Genomic DNA, 18,401 nt, shown 5'->3' with positions numbered 1-18,401 from the left:
ATGAGGGTAAAGTGGACGTGTGTCACTGGAGAGAAAAAATAGGATGTTGATAAAAGACTATGATTTAGTTGTCTTTTATTGCAAGATAATTTTCCAAATATTATTTTTGTTATTTATGGCTTGCTCATGTTTCTGGAACAATGAAAATGGTCGTTAACTACATTAGAGAAATTCTACAGAAGAAGATAGTAAAGTAAATATAAATATGCTAAATTACTGTACACATTTATGAAAAACAATTGAAGGGGTAATCAAGTTGAGTGAGGCAAGACATAAGAGCATGGCGCTTGGAGGTAGCATTTTTATCCTCACATAAACTTAAAAGTATCTGCATCCTTCAAAATGCAGAAGCCTGTCTAGAAGGCCGTTCCATAATTTTACATTAAGGTAAAAAGTATGCGGTTGAGCAGTGTTTACACAAGCGAGCAGTGTGGCCTGATCATGATGAAGCAGTGGGAACACTTAAAAATCCGTCTTCCACAAAAACGTTAGCAGCTTTCTTGCCCTTTAAATACTGAAGTAGATATCAGTTGGTCTGAAGACTTATAAATACTCCATTTACTGTTACCATCTACCGGTCAATAACACGTTGCTCAAGCAATTTTAAGTACATGTACAAAGTTACACCCAGCATAGCCAAACATTTTTCAGGTTGTTGAGAATGACTGCTCCTGAAAACGTTCGGGACATTATGCAGCTGTTGAATTAAGTAATCTGAGGCATCCTATGCTTCAAGGAACAGCGACAAATCCTAAGGATGTAATAAACAAAACGAGGGTTAGAACTAAAGCTGTACCTCATATAGCAACGTAATTTCCTTACTGTGAACTGGAGATGTTCTCAGCTTTTGAGATGTGTATGTAAATTATACAGAGCTGTTATATGTGCTTGATTTTCAGGCGTTATAATTTTCCAAATACTATGTTTACTACACATGCAGATACAGTTGTCATAATACTATGTTTACTTCACATGCAAATACTGTTTATTATAACAATAATAGCAATCCAGTTGATATAAAAAAGGGAACTTTCTTGACCCCAACATGCATTATTACTGATAGACAAGAATGATTTTTTTTCTTAAATATTAATGTCTTAAAATGAGGTATGACTAGGATAAGTAATGATCAGGCGAGTTTTCCCAAGTAGAGGAAACTCCCAAGGAAGTCTGAAAATAAGACTTAAAATGGCTTACCTCTTCGTATACGTTCCCAGGGGATAAGCAGATGATGATCAATCTTACCATGGCTTCAGACATGGAAATAGCCTGGGCAGCCAGTGAAATTGGGTAAGAGACATCAGTAGTAAGGGAAAAAAGACATGCTGTGATGTGTAGGATTGAATCTATGATAAAAAATATCAAAGGCCAACAAAAGTACTTGTTCAGCAGAAGTTGCTGCTTGTTTAGGAGCACCAGTTGTTCACTGACAGCGTGAAAAATATTTTGGTTTTCAAGACAGTCTGTGTCGGGAGAGCCAAGAAGTCCTCGTTTTCCATTTTCATGATCACTTGTTGCACTGGGATCATGAGGCGATGAAGGGTGGTCGTTTGTTTCTTCATGGAATTGCTGTAAAGAAGCTGTAATGTCTTTATAGGATGAAGCCATAAATTGTGCCATTACGTAGAATAAGTTACAAAGAACAGTACGCACTGTTGATGCGTGTACGTAAGCTGCACAGTGAAGCGTCATTTCAAGTGTAGATATATCGAAAAGGGCCTCCAAAGCCTCAGAATTTACTGTAGTGAGGTAAATGAGGCTTGGTAAAAGCATAATCATTAGGTTGTAGAACTGGAGCAAAAGAGTTATGAAAAGAATACTTTTATGCCTCGTAGACCATATGCATTTGAGATTGCCCATGAGTTTGCTCAGTACAGAGCAATTCTGTAAAGCGTTGAATATCACCAAGGTTCTCATCACTACTTGTACAGCATTGTAAATGTAGGTTGTATTCCTCATCGTGGCCGAAGCGAGGTAATTGTTGGCCTTTGGAATCCATGAGAAAACAAAGGCAGAAGCTAAGGCATTAAGTATGATGATGACAACTGCCCACATTAACAAGCACATGCTGCAATAAACATTTCCACTGTCGAGGTTTTGATTTTGGGATTTGACTTTTTTGTCATTTTGCTTTGTTCTTCTCGATACTGGAAAGCATCCTAGAAATTTCAGAAGACTGAGAAGAATCATATGAACTTGGTATTTCATTGTCGATTCACAGAATACACTAGATATTTTTTCATTAAGTCACTTAGCACACTTCAGATTTCCTGTTCGAGAAAGCTGGTGACTCGAGGTTGTGGTTTGTATTTGCTTTCGTCGATGGATGTTGATTCTGAATATTACTTCACAGATTCCTTGAACAGAAGCAATTCACCTCACTACTAAGACTCTTTATCGATTACCTTTCAGACATCCTAGACTAAAGTAATTTTATCTCACTCCAAAGAGACTATACTCGACAGGAGGAGCTTTATTATTGCTATGGGCAGAATTGATCGTAAGCCTCGAGGCAACTGTGCAATATAGCATGTGACCCTGATAAGGGAGGCTGGACGGCTGGCTACTCCATTAGTGATTGAGTTTGTCAAGAGGGTCTCGATTTGATCATTCGATAGTGGTGTGATGTTGCCCATGGTGATATAAGAGGCCAATCTCGAAACAAAATTAGTGAAATGGGGTTCTAGAGTTCTTGTATCATTGTGTAGGTCACACTAAGCATAGCAGTTGCTAAATGCTCTAACTGTAATGTGTTTCCTTGAGATCAAGTGCTTGCAAATTCTTCACATTAACATTTTTCTGTTACAAAGGGAATGTCAACTTGCACGGAATCATGTACATTAGCTATTTCAAATAGGAGATAATTTACATATTGTATTTGTCATTATTGCCTCATAAAGAGAATTCCATAATACTAAAGCTATATTCTTGAAGACTGGCGTACAGATAATAATAGAAAATACTATTTGGTGATGAACTTGTCAGTAACCAAGATATTTAGGTTGGTGAAAAAAGGATGCGTAGTACTTAAGGGCCACTGACGTTTATAAAAGAAGACTCTTGGGAACTCGCATCACTCGTAACGTCTTGAGAATAAGAAGAACGCAACGCAGATTAATAGAAATCAAATTAAAAGGACTAATTGAAGTGTATTCTCTTGCATAACCAGAATTAACCATACTTTTTGTGAAGCGATAGTTTACGGGTTATAAACACTAGGACCAGTATCTCTCACTTATGGGCCTTGTACAAAGCATGCAGAAGTATGGCACCTGCCCTGGTCCGTGCTTTGGAGTAGTACATCTTGACCCTGTTATACTACCTTAATTTTTTGTAGGGTATGGGTACACAAGTATCTAATGTCTCTTTCACATATCTTATGTTTTTGTCTGTTCAGTGTTTTTATTAGCTTTTAATCTAAAACATCCAGTAAAAATGTAGATGAAGGAGTAACTTACCTGATTTTGAATGGCATCAGGAGCCAAACAGATCATAAGCAGTATCACGATGGCTTCCGTTATTCCAATGTAGGTGGTTGCCACAGAAAGAGCTAGTTTATATTCAGTAGTATGAAAGAATAGGCCTCCGGTGAGGTTCGTGATCGAAACAGTAATAAGAAGTATCAGCGGCCAGCAGAGATAGTTATTCAGTAATTTCTGACATTTATTGAGCTGGATTAGGCTCAGTATTTTATTCACAAGTAGGCAGTTAAGTCGTTCAGAATTGCGTTCCGGTTTGTTGTCGTCCATGAAAATTTCGTGTGTCTGTCTGGAATTGCTCTCTGTTTGATCATCCGAGTCCATATCTTGAACAGCATCAAACAGTGATTTTGTGTCTGTATCTCCAAGATCAATGATTGCCTGGAATTGCCTGTCCATTTTGCCTTGTCCAGTTTGTTTCCAATCATTCTTGCTCTGTTTAATCTGGATAGCAAAGTTATCATCACCAGACACTTCTTGCGATAAAATTTTGTCCCTTTGCATTCCAAAGTTCTTCAGAGAGATCAGAATTTCTTTGTAAGATAAGGCCATGTTTTGCACAGACACATAGAATAGATTGCACAGAGTGATCTTGAGAATAGACGTATGTGTAAATACAACACCCAGGAATAACTGAACTGCTGGTGGAATATCTGACACAGAAGAGTATTTTTTGGCAACGCAAACTTTTACGAACAGCCCAGTTGGCACTGCGATAAACAGTAAATTACAGATCATGAAGAACTTGTCTCTGAATGGATTCCATGGGGGAATTTTAGTAACAATGTCGCCCAACTGGTACATCAGATTAGCCAGGCAGGGACTCTTGTAGATCACATTTACCAGCAAGAATACTCTGCTGATTAAGTAAATTCTCAGGAGTATTCCGTTTGCTATACGCATCGTGATGGATGAAGGAAAGAGATCTGCCACGTTGAGAATCCAGAAGTGGGCGCACAGATTAGACACGACGTAGGTAGATGCTATTATCCCTGACCACAACACCAAGATTCTTCTCTTGCAAGAGATGTTCGACATCTTCTGAAGGATGTCGCTTCGTTTGCAAGCTCTTGTGTAGGGGAAGCCACCTAGACATTGTAATATGAAAACAAGGATATTCTGGGCCTTGACAACCATTTTTTGGTGGGGCGTTCACAATATTTGCTTCTGTTAATTCCGTCAGATAGTGATTTGATTTTATGGACTTTTTTTTTAAATATTATTATCACAAGCTTGTGTAACACAGTTCTTGACCAGTATAACGAGTGATCATGTTTTTCTTATTATTGCCCATATTTTTCCTCATCTAATTTTTTGTTACATTTCGCATAAATGCCACAATAGTGTTTTATTGATGTTAAATCTTTTGTAAATTCGTTATTGGTAGCACTCACTAATCAGGCCGCCGTACATTAGTGGTGTGTTGTATAAGACATGGCCTGTACCTGCGCCTTGATAAGAAAAGATGTCCATCGCCTAATAGCTTATTGAAGAGCCAGTAATATTTGCAATCAAAGTGTTTTCATCGCTGTCACCCTGTCACCCTCGGCGGCAAGTTTGTATTTTTGATATCCATGAACGTTATCAATTAGGGGTAAGTGCAACGCCTGTTTCGTGTGTGTGTGTGTGTGTGTGTGTGTGTGTGTGCGCTTGTGATATGCAATTAGTTGAGAGTACGGCCATTACGCGGTGTTTTGCAGGTAAACGGTGCATACCCTTATGTGGTGATTGATTTGCTGTGTCCTTTTGTTTGGAGTTTTCAGTTTTTCATATTTTTTTTTTTATACTGAAATCTTAAGCAGTTCACCACCGCAGCCGTGATAACTTTTGTGTTATTAGAATTTTTTAAAATTTCGATAAATAATTAGTATGCCCAACTTCGGATAATGACGAAGTTCGAAGATTAAAATTGTTCTTTCCTTAATAAACCCATTCGAAAGTATGTTGATATTTGGCAACTCTAAGATGATTGACGTTTTTGAGAAAATATGAACCAGTTTGATTGGTAATGATGATCATTATCAGGGTGATCACTAATTATTGTTATTTGTTTATTTTTGCTGATTTAGATGTGGCCTGCGTTTTGTTGTTGTTATCGATAACGTTTGCATTACCAGTTTTCTTTTGTCATCATCTCTTATGCTATAAAAGGGTTGTATAATTGCCGTTAAGAATCTAAGCCTTTTTGGATGGTAACACTGGTGCTTATATTATTATTTTGCGTGCTTTTATATAAAGAGTAACTTCTACTAAAGCCTATACTAATTTCATATAAAAAGTAGTTTACTAGTATCGATATATAATTGATGAGTTAACGTGCTTGGTATCTGGATTGTCGACCTAAATTGAAATCTAAGCAAAATAAGCATGTGCTTAGGGCATCAAAGGAAGAGGCTAACCACAGTTTTTCTAGTTTTCCAGTTGTTGATTTACAATGTTGCAGATAAACCAGCCCCCTTAAAATAAATAAATAAAATAATACTTTTGCAACAAGAACATCAATAGGGAAGAGACCTCCTCTAAGGGCGACATTGTTGAATATAATAACCGTTTCCATGGCATTTAATTTATAGAGTCTTCTCCACATGTCTCGTAACTTTCTGGTATATTAGCTTTCCTAAGGTCTTGTAAAGGTGTTTTGTTGTAATGGTTTCCCCTTTCCTTTTATGTCGAAAAGGAAAGCAAAATGGAAAAAAGAGTGAAAGTATAAAAATTCGTCATTAGTAAAGTAAGCTATAACTAAGGGAAAACTCTTGGGTAGAAACGGTAATCCAAAAGGCCAAGTCGCAGTCCAAGAGTTTTGGCTGACGATGTTTATGACTTCTTTCCATGCTTCAAGAATGTTCTTGTTCTAGGAGATGAAATCAATTACAAAGAATCACTCGTATGGCAAAGATTTTGCTACTGTCGGTCAAGATTGAATTTCAGATTCACCCAAACGTCGCCGTGGTCGGTTGCCAAAGCATTGATTAGCTCTGGTGATTTTTCAGAGTGGTTTTCCTCCAAATAACAACTTTGGTTTTTTTGCATTGATGTTGCGGAGCATAAGTTGAGAACTCCGGTGATTTGAGGGAAAGAGGTTGCTGTCTTTGTCTATGTCTGTTCTTATGGCTTTAGCTGTCTTGGAGTGATGCTAGACTACGGTCAAGATTATCTCGGACTTCATTAAGTATATAGGAAGTCTGCTGGTGTTTAAAGTTGTTTGATTTGAGCAGTAATCTCTCTCTCTCTCTCTCTCTCTCTCTCTCTCTCTCTCTCTCTCTCTCTCTCTCTCTCTCCATTGCTACTACTCGTTTAATATTTCACACTTAACCTCCATAAGCAGTTTGGTTTGGAGAATTTAAGTAAGAAAACGGTAGTTGCTCTTGCCTACTCATTTATTATTGAAAATGGAACGTAATGCTTTATTTGATGGGGGACATTTCGTCGTCTGGTCTCCTTTCATACAGTATTCAAGCAAATTTCACTGACTGGAAGCTTCCCATTTCATAATTCAGCCTAGGCTGCTCTTCACTGACTGGAAGCTTCGCATTTCATAATTCAGCCTAGGCTGCTCTCCCCTGAGAAACATGTTTATATTTTGTTAATAGGAATTTTTTTTGTAAGAACAGAAGTAATGTTATTATAAAGACAAATCCCGCTTTACCTAAAAAGACATTTGGTGGAGCGCAGGATTTGTCTCTCTCGGGATCTTTCTTATTCGATTATTTACGTCTTGAAAAAAATATTGCCTAAAGATATTTTTAGGCGTTTTTCAAGAGAATGTATACATGTATATAGATAAAGCGGTAGATAGATATAATGTGTTTGTGTATGTCCATATGTATGCGTATATTTTCTGTTTGTCTGCCCCCATTTTGATATATGTAATATAAATATATATATATATACATATATATATATATATATATATATATATATATATATATATATATATATATATATATATATATATATACACACACATATATATATGTATATTATATATGTATAATGTATTTTGTATGTGTCACTTTCCAAATGAAATTTTTATTAATTTCGGCATTCTGCACGATGTAGTTGCTCTTATTACATTTGTTTAATCCGCTGGTCAAGTGTTTTTTAGAGATAAAAATAATGTTAGCAGTTTTCTTTTTGTGCGAAGGCCTACAGGTTTGGCAGTGACGCTTGCATTCAGGGGAGCATAAGTAAGACTGGATGGTCAGATCATAGCCATGATTGAAGGTTTGTTGGGTATAGGAGATGGTTAGGTAGTCAGAAAGAAATTAAGATGGAAAAAGAAGGAGAATAAAAACGGTCGTTCACAGGGAAGTACAATAGACGACTTAATATAAGCAATAACTTAATGGTTAAGAATAAAAAAAAGTTCCTTTAGAGAGAAGTAGATAAAGAGGGAAGGTTCTTGGGCAAATGAATCTTAGCATAGAAGATGCAACTGGAAAGCTGCAGTCTGAAATGGACAGTCCTAGGGTGATGAATGATGCATTTTGAAAGTTTGTGGAATGTGGCATGTAGATGAAGTGAATATTATTATTATTTTAGTTGATGAAACCTATTCACATGGAACAAGCACACAAAGGGGCCATTGACTTGAAATTCAAGCTTCCAAAGAATGTTGGTTTCAACCTCCCGCCGCAGACCCCACACTGCAGCAGTAACTCATCATGATACAGAGTCAGTGATTTTTCATCACCCTGGGTGGGTGGGGGCTGCACGAACCAGCGACATCTGAGTGACATGTCACGACGCTAACCACTGTACCAGCGGACCAGCTGAATACAGTCCTGGGCTGATGAAATCAGTGGTTTCAAAGTCTGTTGACTGTGGCCAGACCACTGAGCTGATTAACAGAGGAGAGACGGTGTCGAACCAATGACAGGGACCTACAGGGGTGGAAGGGGAGAAATGAATTTCTGTCAAAAATACTCATCAGAACCTGACATTACTCCATTTCACTAATCGATATATGTCGGACAGTATTACACAAAGTACATTTCCGTTTCACTAATCGATATATCGGCAGTATGCACAAAGTACTTTCCTTTGCTCCTTTTTTTTTTTTCATCCTGCTCCCAGTAATCCAGTTCCTCGTTGGGAGAGTCGGTAGAGTTGTGGGCTAGCACTCGCTAGGCCCGGGTTCGAGTCTCCGGCAGGCTAATGAAGAATCAGAGGAATTTATTCCTGGTGATAGAAATTCATTTCTCGCTATAATGTAGTTCGGATTTCACAATAAGCTGTAGGTCCCGTTGCTAAGTAACCAATTGGTTACACTTCGCCACGTAAAATAAGTCTAATCCTTTGGGCCAGCCCTAGGAGAGCTGTTAATCAGCTCAGTGGTCTGGTAAAACTAAGCTATACTTAACTTTTTTTTCCAGTACTCCATGCAGTATTTTTGTTTCCCAAATCACCGTTTATCCTCTTCCTTTCACATCAGTGCTCTATGCATCCTCTCGGACCCCTTTCTTAACAATGTATATGTCTCCCTTTTGCTATAGTTTCTTTGTCATTTCTCATCACTGCTCCATACTATGACTCACTGTTTATGTGGTGTTCTTGCCTCTGTTGCGAAATTTCTTTGCATATTTTGCTAAGGCTCACTTTTGTTCTTTATGTTGTTATTTTTTTTCTTTTAGATATCCAGCACCATTTTATAAATAACTTCGTCGCAATGCTCTCTCTCTCTCTCTCTCTCTCTCTCTCTCTCTCTCTCTCTCTCTCTCTCTCTCTCTCTCTCTCTCTCTCTCAATTTTATCGTGCATAGTGAAGTTTTTAACAAGATGCTCTTCTTCTGGTAAAAGAAAAATAAAATGACTTCGTGTGTGTGTGTGTATATGTGCAAGAGAGAGAGAGAGAGAGAGAGAGAGAGAGAGAGAGAGAGAGAGAGAGAGAGAGAGAGAGAGAGGTGATCATTTAAGGAAAAATTGTTCCTGGTTTATGCACTAACATCCACCCTTTTTTTTTATTGTAGAAGTTTCCATAATATTCACATTACAGTTTACACAGATTTGAGATTATTCCTTTTTTATGGACTTTTCAACATTGCATAAACACGAACTTGGTGTGCGGTGTTTATGGAAATGGAACCTTTTCTTATTTCTCAGCACTATAAAAAGAAAATAGCATTAGGGCCTATGCGGGCCGAGTTACATTTCAGCCAAAATGAAGTTTAGTGTCGTGGGATATTGGGAAAGTTTTGGGGAGCGAAATTTCCCCCAGGTTTTTTTTCCTCCTCCATTTTTCTCTTCCGCATGGACATAAAAAGTATCTCTCTCTCTCTCTCTCTCTCTCTCTCTCTCTCTCTCTCTCTCTCTCTCTCTCTCTCTCTCTCTCTCTCTCTCTCTCTCATACACAAATACGCTCACAGACTCCTACGCATACACACGCAGCTTCTTGGCGCCATTGTGACGGCTCTGCAAGCTTCAGATGTGGAATGGGGGGAAAAAAGTTTCAGTCCTATCTAGTATTATTACAGCTAACGAATTCAGTAACACTAAAAACTACTGGCCCCCTAAAGATGCGAGTGCAATGTTTATATTCAAGTCCTTAGCTTGGTGCTTTTTTACTGCAAATAGCCTCGCCCCATGCGGTTATCTCTCTCTCTCTCTCTCTCTCTCTCTCTCTCTCTCTCTCTCTCTCTCTCTTTCTTACACGCAAGCCGCAGTGACCACATAGTCGTAAAGCCTTAAGAAAAATCCAAGAATTTTTTGGTTTTAATCTGTCTAGTAATGATAACTGAATTTTTCAACAATCCACGTAAACTAGTATGCACCAATCTTTAATAGCACTGTAAATTTCTTTAATGATAAAAGGTAGGTAATATTACCACTACTGTGTTATCGAAATCCGTTCGTTTCGATTTCATTGCCAAATAAAGAGGGGAGAGTCAGCCATTCCACGTCCTTCTTCAAGATATCAAAGGATAAACGAACCCCGTTCAATTCTCGTTCGTTCCCCGTATACTCCGTTTATTATGCTTTTTCGAAGTCTTTTGCTAGTAGCGTTTCGTTTTCCCGAACCAAGGCTGCAGGGTATTCAAGAGAGCAAAGGTCCTTGCCGGCATAAGGCCGGCTCAATTCAGTTATAATGGTATTACCTGGGGCCCAAAGGTGGGTGATCGTATTGCAAAGAGAACTCTTTCGAGGCCTTTTCCAGTGTCCGTGCTCGTTTGCTTTAGGTGAGAATTCTTCGTTTGCTATTTATTGCCAGATATTCTGTGTTGTCTTCATTAATTTCATGGCTAATATATGTTATTTTTATCGTTCTGCATTAAGGTTGATCCATCATTCAGCAGAGCAGAAATTGTTGTAAATAAGAAAGTTCGCTTTATTAGTAATGGATGTATTAACGAAAGTTCATTGTAAGGGGCATCCGTCATTTTTCTCATTGAATATTATTTGCTCTGCTTCTTTTGTACGCAAAATATGATTGCGACCCCTTTTACCTTTTTAATGTGGGAGAATGTTTCATTTGGAAAAATCACATGAAAATGCATTTGGCATATTAATATGAATAAAACTGTTATCAATGCCAATACACCTTTCATATTCAGATACCAAGGCCATCGGTTCTGATCATGTTTCATACGGTTCTTGATCTTATTCCAAGGACTGTAAAATTCAGCGGGTAAGTTATTGGACTATATCTATTGATTTTATACCTATCCTCACTTCCATCGTTGAGTTTCAAAGGAAACTATGCTCAAAGAATCATAGCAGTTATCCCAAATTCGTTCATCATGCTACAGAATATTTCCTCAGTTAGGACAAAAGAGCTGTGTAAGCTGGAATCCTAAAACTAACCATGAACGCCATCCTGTTTTGTGGTCCGGTCTGGTCGACTAATTTCTATGACAAACTCCCGAAGTATAATCTTTATTAATGAAATACGTGTGGATCTCCTCCTCCTACAAACCTATTTGTCTGCCCTGGGTGGGAGCGGGGTAGGTAGGGGATCGGGAGGGTGTAGGGGATTCATGACACATCCACCCTCCTCTTGCAAACCTGTTTGTCCGCCTAGGGTGGGGCGGGTTTAGTAGGGGATCGGGAGGGTAGGGGAGACATGACAGGATGCGCAGGGTTCCAGCACAGCGTAGCGCGCGCCCATCAAGCTCGTTTGACAAATAATGGACTCTGGTCCTAAGGCACGTTTACTTTAGAGTCTTGCGGTTTGAGAGGCTAACATTTCAGTTCAAGATCTGAATTTGACATTCAGTCATTAAGTAATACCATGTTACTGACAGGTGTCAAGGAAAAAGTGGCCCGAAGGATGATTTGTTATCTTAACTAAAACCTCGAGAATGGTAATATCTGTTTCAATATGGAGTCGTTGTTGTGAACTATATACCCTTACTGATGATGGGTCCATGATTTTCCCAGTGATTCTGTGTCATAAAGCAACATAAAAATTTGCATATCTTTTTATTTTGTTGCTACTGATATAATATTTTTTTGATTTTTGCTGTGCTTTTAGCAACGAATCATTGGTACTATGATAAAAGTGGTAATCGTCTGCATTTTAGTGGTAAGGAGGAGAAATGACGTAATGTAAAGCACTTCCGTTAAGGTAGCACGTGTTGTCTAATTTTATTCAGTTAGCAAATAAGGAAATCAGTAATCCTCTTAGGATAACTTGATCTAGGGAATATTTCTCCCTGCTGTTCTCTTTTCCCCTCATCCTGGTCTATCGCCCCCTTCGAGGCTGACCCCTTAACCTTAATATTTCTCCCTTCGTTGTCCTTTTTTTTTTTGAGGGGTATTTTTTTAATAGCCTTGGCAAGAAAAGGACCCAAGGTTCCAACTGCAAATTTTGCGGAGGCTTACGGTAGGTCTGAAGAGAAAAGAGAGCGACTGACTTGCCTCCCAAAAGATGAGAATCAGAGAACACAAAGGTAGGATGAGAATTCCATGGCTTGTCTGTGAAGATAAAGATCTTCATGGAATCCCCAAGGTAAATTTCCTTGCAGTAAAGAAATATTTGTATCTGGCTTTTCAACTGTCACGAGAGAGTTGGCATATCCTTTTACAGGTAATTAATGATGCCAGATAATCACAAAATTACCGAATCTGATTATCTTGTGCTCTGTTCGTCCATGGTGATAGACTTACTATTGTTATAGGAAATATTCTGCTGATTCATGGTGGTAAATCGGTGGCTACTGATGATAATGATGATGGTGGTGGTAATGATTTTCATGACTGTCCTACGTGCAGTGCCCATGACGACGTGATGCGAAAATTTCGAACGCCGGGTGTTTTTATTTGATTTCTGTTTTACTGCCCTTATGGTTAAAATAATTTTGTGGAAAGATTAGCAATTCATTAATTATTCATTTTACAACTGTTCGTTGGTTTTTCCGTATTGGTGAAAGGATCAGATTATTCTTGATTAATTTTAGAAATAATTTTGTTTTAATTTTGAGTCGATAATATAATAAGAATAATTAGCATTCAGTTTTGACTCGGTTTTATGTTGAAAAATGTAAGTTGTTCGCCGTAGAAGACTTGTACTCTCTCTCTCTCTCTCTCTCTCTCTCTCTCTCTCTCTCTCTCTCTCTCTCTCTCTCTCGTCACATTTATTTTTATCACCATGAATATTATATGCAAAGTTTTTTCTTATTTTTATGTCTTTTTATATGTGCCAGTGTTAACAAGGATGTTCCAAGCTCATGTGATTAGTATTATTGTTATTATTAAACCCAAAATTAGTCAGAATAGCCAAATGCTTGATGAGGAAGATGGATAAATGAGAGAAGATACAGAAATGGGGGATAATGTATTCCATTCTTGCATTAATTTCGTAACTGAAGGAGAAGGTCAGTTGACCCTTAGTGTCCCCAAATAGTTCATTTTCATATTAAACTTATGTCGATGAATAAAGGCAGAATTAAAATTAGATTTCATAAATTCATTTGTAGTCAGAAGTTGCCCCCAGTGCATTTCGAAGGAATGTAAATGGGTTTCAAAAGTCTCCGTCCCCCACCCCTTTTTTTCATTGTCAAAATTCTCCTCCAACGAAATTTCGAATGAAAATCGTTTCCACAAGTTCCTTCCGTTTTATTTTTTTTTTTTTTTTTTTTTTTTTGTCAAAACTCACCTGAAAGTAACTTCAAGAGAATAAAAATGAACAAAAGACGAGCCATGAAGGGCCCATTTTGTACAGGGATAGTAAACTGTGAACTTAAAGCAGCTACCTTTCTTATGCTTTCTTGGAATAGACGATAAGGGAAAGAATAATCGTTAGGCAACTTATTCTATTGACTTTCTGTCCTCGTTATGACTTGTTACTGCTTTTGCCAGAATGGTAAGGTCTGTTGCAAATGTGAGTGATGATTAGTATTAAACAAAGAAGGGACGTTAACCCTTATGACCAAACCTCACAACCCCTCTTCCGTTCGGGTTTTGAACTGTTCATGAGTACGAAAACTCATGCAAGCAAATGACTTAAAACCGACAGGGATCATGGGTCCTGGGCTAACTATCAATCTAACTTGTGTCCTACCAGTGTTTAACTCCACATGCCGCATCTGACACCAAGCACTAATGTCAGTAAGATGCTCCGTTCAAAGATTCAGCGATGGCAGGTCTTGACAGGGGACTCCCGCATGCCATGCATGATCGTCTGCATATGCAACAAGCCTGTTTTCTTGGACCCGTCCTCCTAATCTTGCGTATCCAGGATGCCTGGGTTGTTTTAGAAAATAACCTCTTTGCATATGCAAATGTTGCTGCATTGCATGCAGGTGTTCTGCGTCATTAGTCAGCAAAGGTACGTGCCGATCATTGGAAGGCAGGTAATAGCTTGCATATTTTTGTTTTATGCGAATTCGGCATCTTTCTTGTAAATTAATTATACTTACCAGCACGCATGTTGCCATTTTTGCTTGTGTTTGCGTTTATGCATATGCATACATACATACACATGTATATATATACATATATATATACATATATATATATATATATATATATATATATATATATATATATATATATATATATATTAATATATATATGTATGTATATATATATATACATATATATGTATGTATATATATGTGTATATATATGTATATATATATATATATATATATATATATATATATATATATATATATATATATATATATATATATATATATATATATATATATATATATATATATATATATATATATATATATATATATATATATATATATATATATATATATATATATATATATATATATACATACATATTTGTGTATGTATATAAGATAGGAAATTAGAAAGTAGATAACGCAAAAGTGTTTTGTATGAAAGTAGAATGTAGTCGAAGTCTGTACTATATTTAACTGGATTATCCACCGGGCGCTTGAAGAATTTCTAAAAATTCACACTTTTGTGTCAACAAAAGAAAATCGCAAAACTGGATGACTAGGCGCAAAATACAGCGCGCTATGCAACGGCTCTTCTACTATCGATCGTGCAGAAGAGGAGGAGGAGGAGGAGGAAAAAAAAGGAGGAGGGAGAGCTGTTAGTGGTGACCAAGTCGAGTTCCTCGCCTTCCAGTTAGTGACACCGGACCGACAGTGGCAGTCCCGAGGGGGCCATAGAATCCCCATCGTCTCCGTGGCCACCCTCCTGAGATGCCTCCCATCTCTCTCTCTCTCTCTCTCTCCCCGTCTCCTCTCCGGATCATAACTTCTTCCCCTGTCGGATCATAACTTCTTCCCCCTCTCTCTCTCTCTCTCTCTCTCTCTCTCTCTCTCTCACACACACACACTCTCACTCACACACACATTCTATGAATTTATGCTGTATGTTTGAGGTAGGTTTGTCTTCACATGCGAACGGCTTTCCTGTAAATACGTATTTGTTCTCTCTCTGTCCTCATTGATGCTGGTTAAACAGGTCAGGTTTATCATTAAATATGACAAATATTAAGGGAACTCCAATGAAAATTGTACATTCTCTCTCTCTCTTCTCTCTTTCTCGATTTAGGTCACTCTTCGTATCTGCTAGGTAAAGACATCAGGTTACCCATCCCAGCGGCCTCTGCTTGAAAAAGAAACGCATGCCATGGTAATACTAAGCACAGGCAGCACACTAATGATAGACAGTCACTCATCTTATACCGGTCATTGATCGATTGAATGTTTTCACCTGCATAATGTGGACTTTCTCCAATTGCATTCTTACTGAAGCATCCATAGAATGTTGTTGCCATACTAGCTCTTATGGAATCTCATATTAGTTAATGAAAATTACTGGAAGGTTTTCGCATCTCAAGAGCGTTTGCTTGAACTTTTTAGATACGATTCCCCGCTTTTCATTGCTCGATTCGTTTTAAGGAATATTTTTTATTCTTTTTTCTTTTTCCACCCTCAGTTTATATTACTTATCTTTGCAATAGCTGTCGGAAAGAATAAAGATTTGGAAAGAAATCATGGATCTTCCCTAAGTGACCCTCCAAGGGTTTTCGGGGGTCGTTAGGTAGGGCTAATATTTCTTGGAGGTCATTATCTTTATGATATTTTCAGGCTTTTGTTTATGTTTTTACGGTAATTCCCCAACGGGCTTTTAAGCACACCGCAAAGGTGGATAAATATCGGGTTAAAACCCGTGGGTGTCACTATCTAGGAAATATCCGAAATCATTATAAATAGGGAACATGTGGTGTAAATAAAATGAAATGAAATTTCTCGTCGCAAAAAAATCTTACATCTGTAATATATTTCCTAACGATGAGGTGTGCTCTGTGATAACAAAACAACTTGGCCAGGAATTTCGCTTCGGCTGGTTCTTTGCTTTTCGAGTAATAAGACTCGGCTACATGTAAATTACACTGACATTGATATAATACAGGTAAAGTACCAGAGAAACTGAGCTGTCTGTGATCTCCTCCCCCACCGAGAAAAATTACCTTATTATTACGAGTTTCAATTTCTTGAAGCTCACTATTACGGGTTCCATTTTCTTTAAGCTTTCTTATTTTCTTTTTTTAACTTCAGCCTGTGATCACTGAACGAACGTGTAAACAGTAACGAAGATACTCATGTCTTTGCTTGTTTTGGACCATGCTTGAAGCATTTACTGAAAATTGTGTATTTGTACAAGTGGTTGAAATGGCTCGTAGCCTTTTTGTACATAATATGTTTGGTTAGATGCACGCTAAAACTGGAAAACCTGCTTTCAAAATCCATATCGTATCCAAATTAATGTGTATAGAACTTACATGGTGTTAAAATTTGACCACTTTCATAAAAATAAAACTTTGGAAAATTATCGCGATAAATAATTATATATTTCTAGACTGTTTAGAACAATTGCAATTATCAAAAACGGAACCAACAGGTGAGCCTATCCGAATTATAGAACCTCGATCTCCGCGCGGGGGGGTGGAGTGCCGTCAGTGCACCTCGCGCGGTGCACTGTAGGCATTACTTACGCTTCTTTGAAGCGTCCCTTCGGCCCCTAGCTGCAACCCCTTTCATTCCTTTTACTGCACTTCCATTCGTATTGTCTCTTTTCCATTTTACTTTCCACCCTTTTCTAACGATTTTCCTTTCAGCGCTGAATGACCTCATAGGTCCCAGCGCTTGGCCTTCGGCCTAAATTGTATATTCTATTCTTTTCTAACAGAACCTCGACGGGAAAACCAGTTTGCAACCAAGTTCGCCTACCTGAGCTGACCACGGTAAGCGAAGCGAATTTATTTGGCACTGGGCGGGCTAATGAGCCAGGTAAAAGTCTGTTCTCTTAATTTGCGTCCTTCGAATAGCGTGAACGAATACCATCATTGAGACAGAAAATTCTGAGGTGCTGAAAATAATACATTTTAGTGCTCAGTTGTGTGGCGATTTCACGTTTCGGTGTTGGGTGTATTTTTTTTTTTTTTTTTAATGTACAAGTGTGTTCGCGTTGTTTTGGTTGTAGCGATTAGGTAAATTTTCCGTCGTACCGGGAAGTTGTTCGTTGTTCTAATCTTAATGCTTTTGTCGCCTTTGTCTCTTTTTTTTATGCTCGGGATTTTGGGTTTTGAAAAGTAAGGTGTATATAGTTTAACGACGGATTCTTTTTGTTATTTCATTTCTAAAAGTATATAATAGAAATGAGAATTGTCGTTTGATGGTTATGGATAGTTGCAAAAGCTTACATTTCCCAAACGAGAGTGTGCTCTCTCTCCTCCTCCTCCCCCTCCCCCTCCTCCCTCCTCCTCCTCCTCCTCCTCCTCCTCCTCCTCCTCCTCCTCCTCCTCCTCCTCCTCCTCCTCCTCCTCCTCCCGTTTAGAGAAAACAGAAAATATTCCTCGCGTCGATTTTACGTTTTTTTTTTTTCATGATGTAAAGGTGGGGCTGAAACTAAGGTGTTAAGTATCCTAATGGTTGCGAGAAATCATGAAAAGGACGGTAAAGCTGTAGTATAAAAAAAAAAGTCGTAAAAGGTTTGAGTGTTGATATATGCAGATGTCAGGGCACTGATTGGGGATACTGATGGAAACTGAAGAAACTAGTGAAAGAGTTTGAAAATACTGGCAAGAGGAGAATGTGGAGAATAAATGTGAGGAAGAATAAGTTTAAGAGAGATAACAGAAACAGGATCATGGAATAGTGAATGTTGATATGGATGTTAAAAGAATGGTAATTCGCTGGTTAGTACAATGCTTTGGGAGCAATTATAACTGACGTTGGTAGATTGAGAGAAGAAGCGAGTCACAAAATAAGTGAAGCAAGAAAGGGATAAAGGTGTGTGTAAACGGTTGGTAAGAAACTTGAAATGTTCATGGAAGTCGATGTTGGAGGGTACGAAGGGATTTTGTTAAAATAATTCTCATGGATGGGAGTCAGTCGTGATTACTGAATAGAAATAAACAAGTAAAAAATGCTCCGAAGTTCTTTCGCCATAATCGAGGTTTCTGTACATCGTTTAATCAAGGCCACCG

This window comes from Macrobrachium rosenbergii, chromosome 16 (genome assembly GCF_040412425.1).
Source record: "Macrobrachium rosenbergii isolate ZJJX-2024 chromosome 16, ASM4041242v1, whole genome shotgun sequence".
Lineage (NCBI taxonomy): Eukaryota > Metazoa > Arthropoda > Malacostraca > Decapoda > Palaemonidae > Macrobrachium > Macrobrachium rosenbergii.
The sequence above is the reverse complement of the archived record's forward strand: the minus strand, read 5'-3'. Positions refer to the sequence as shown.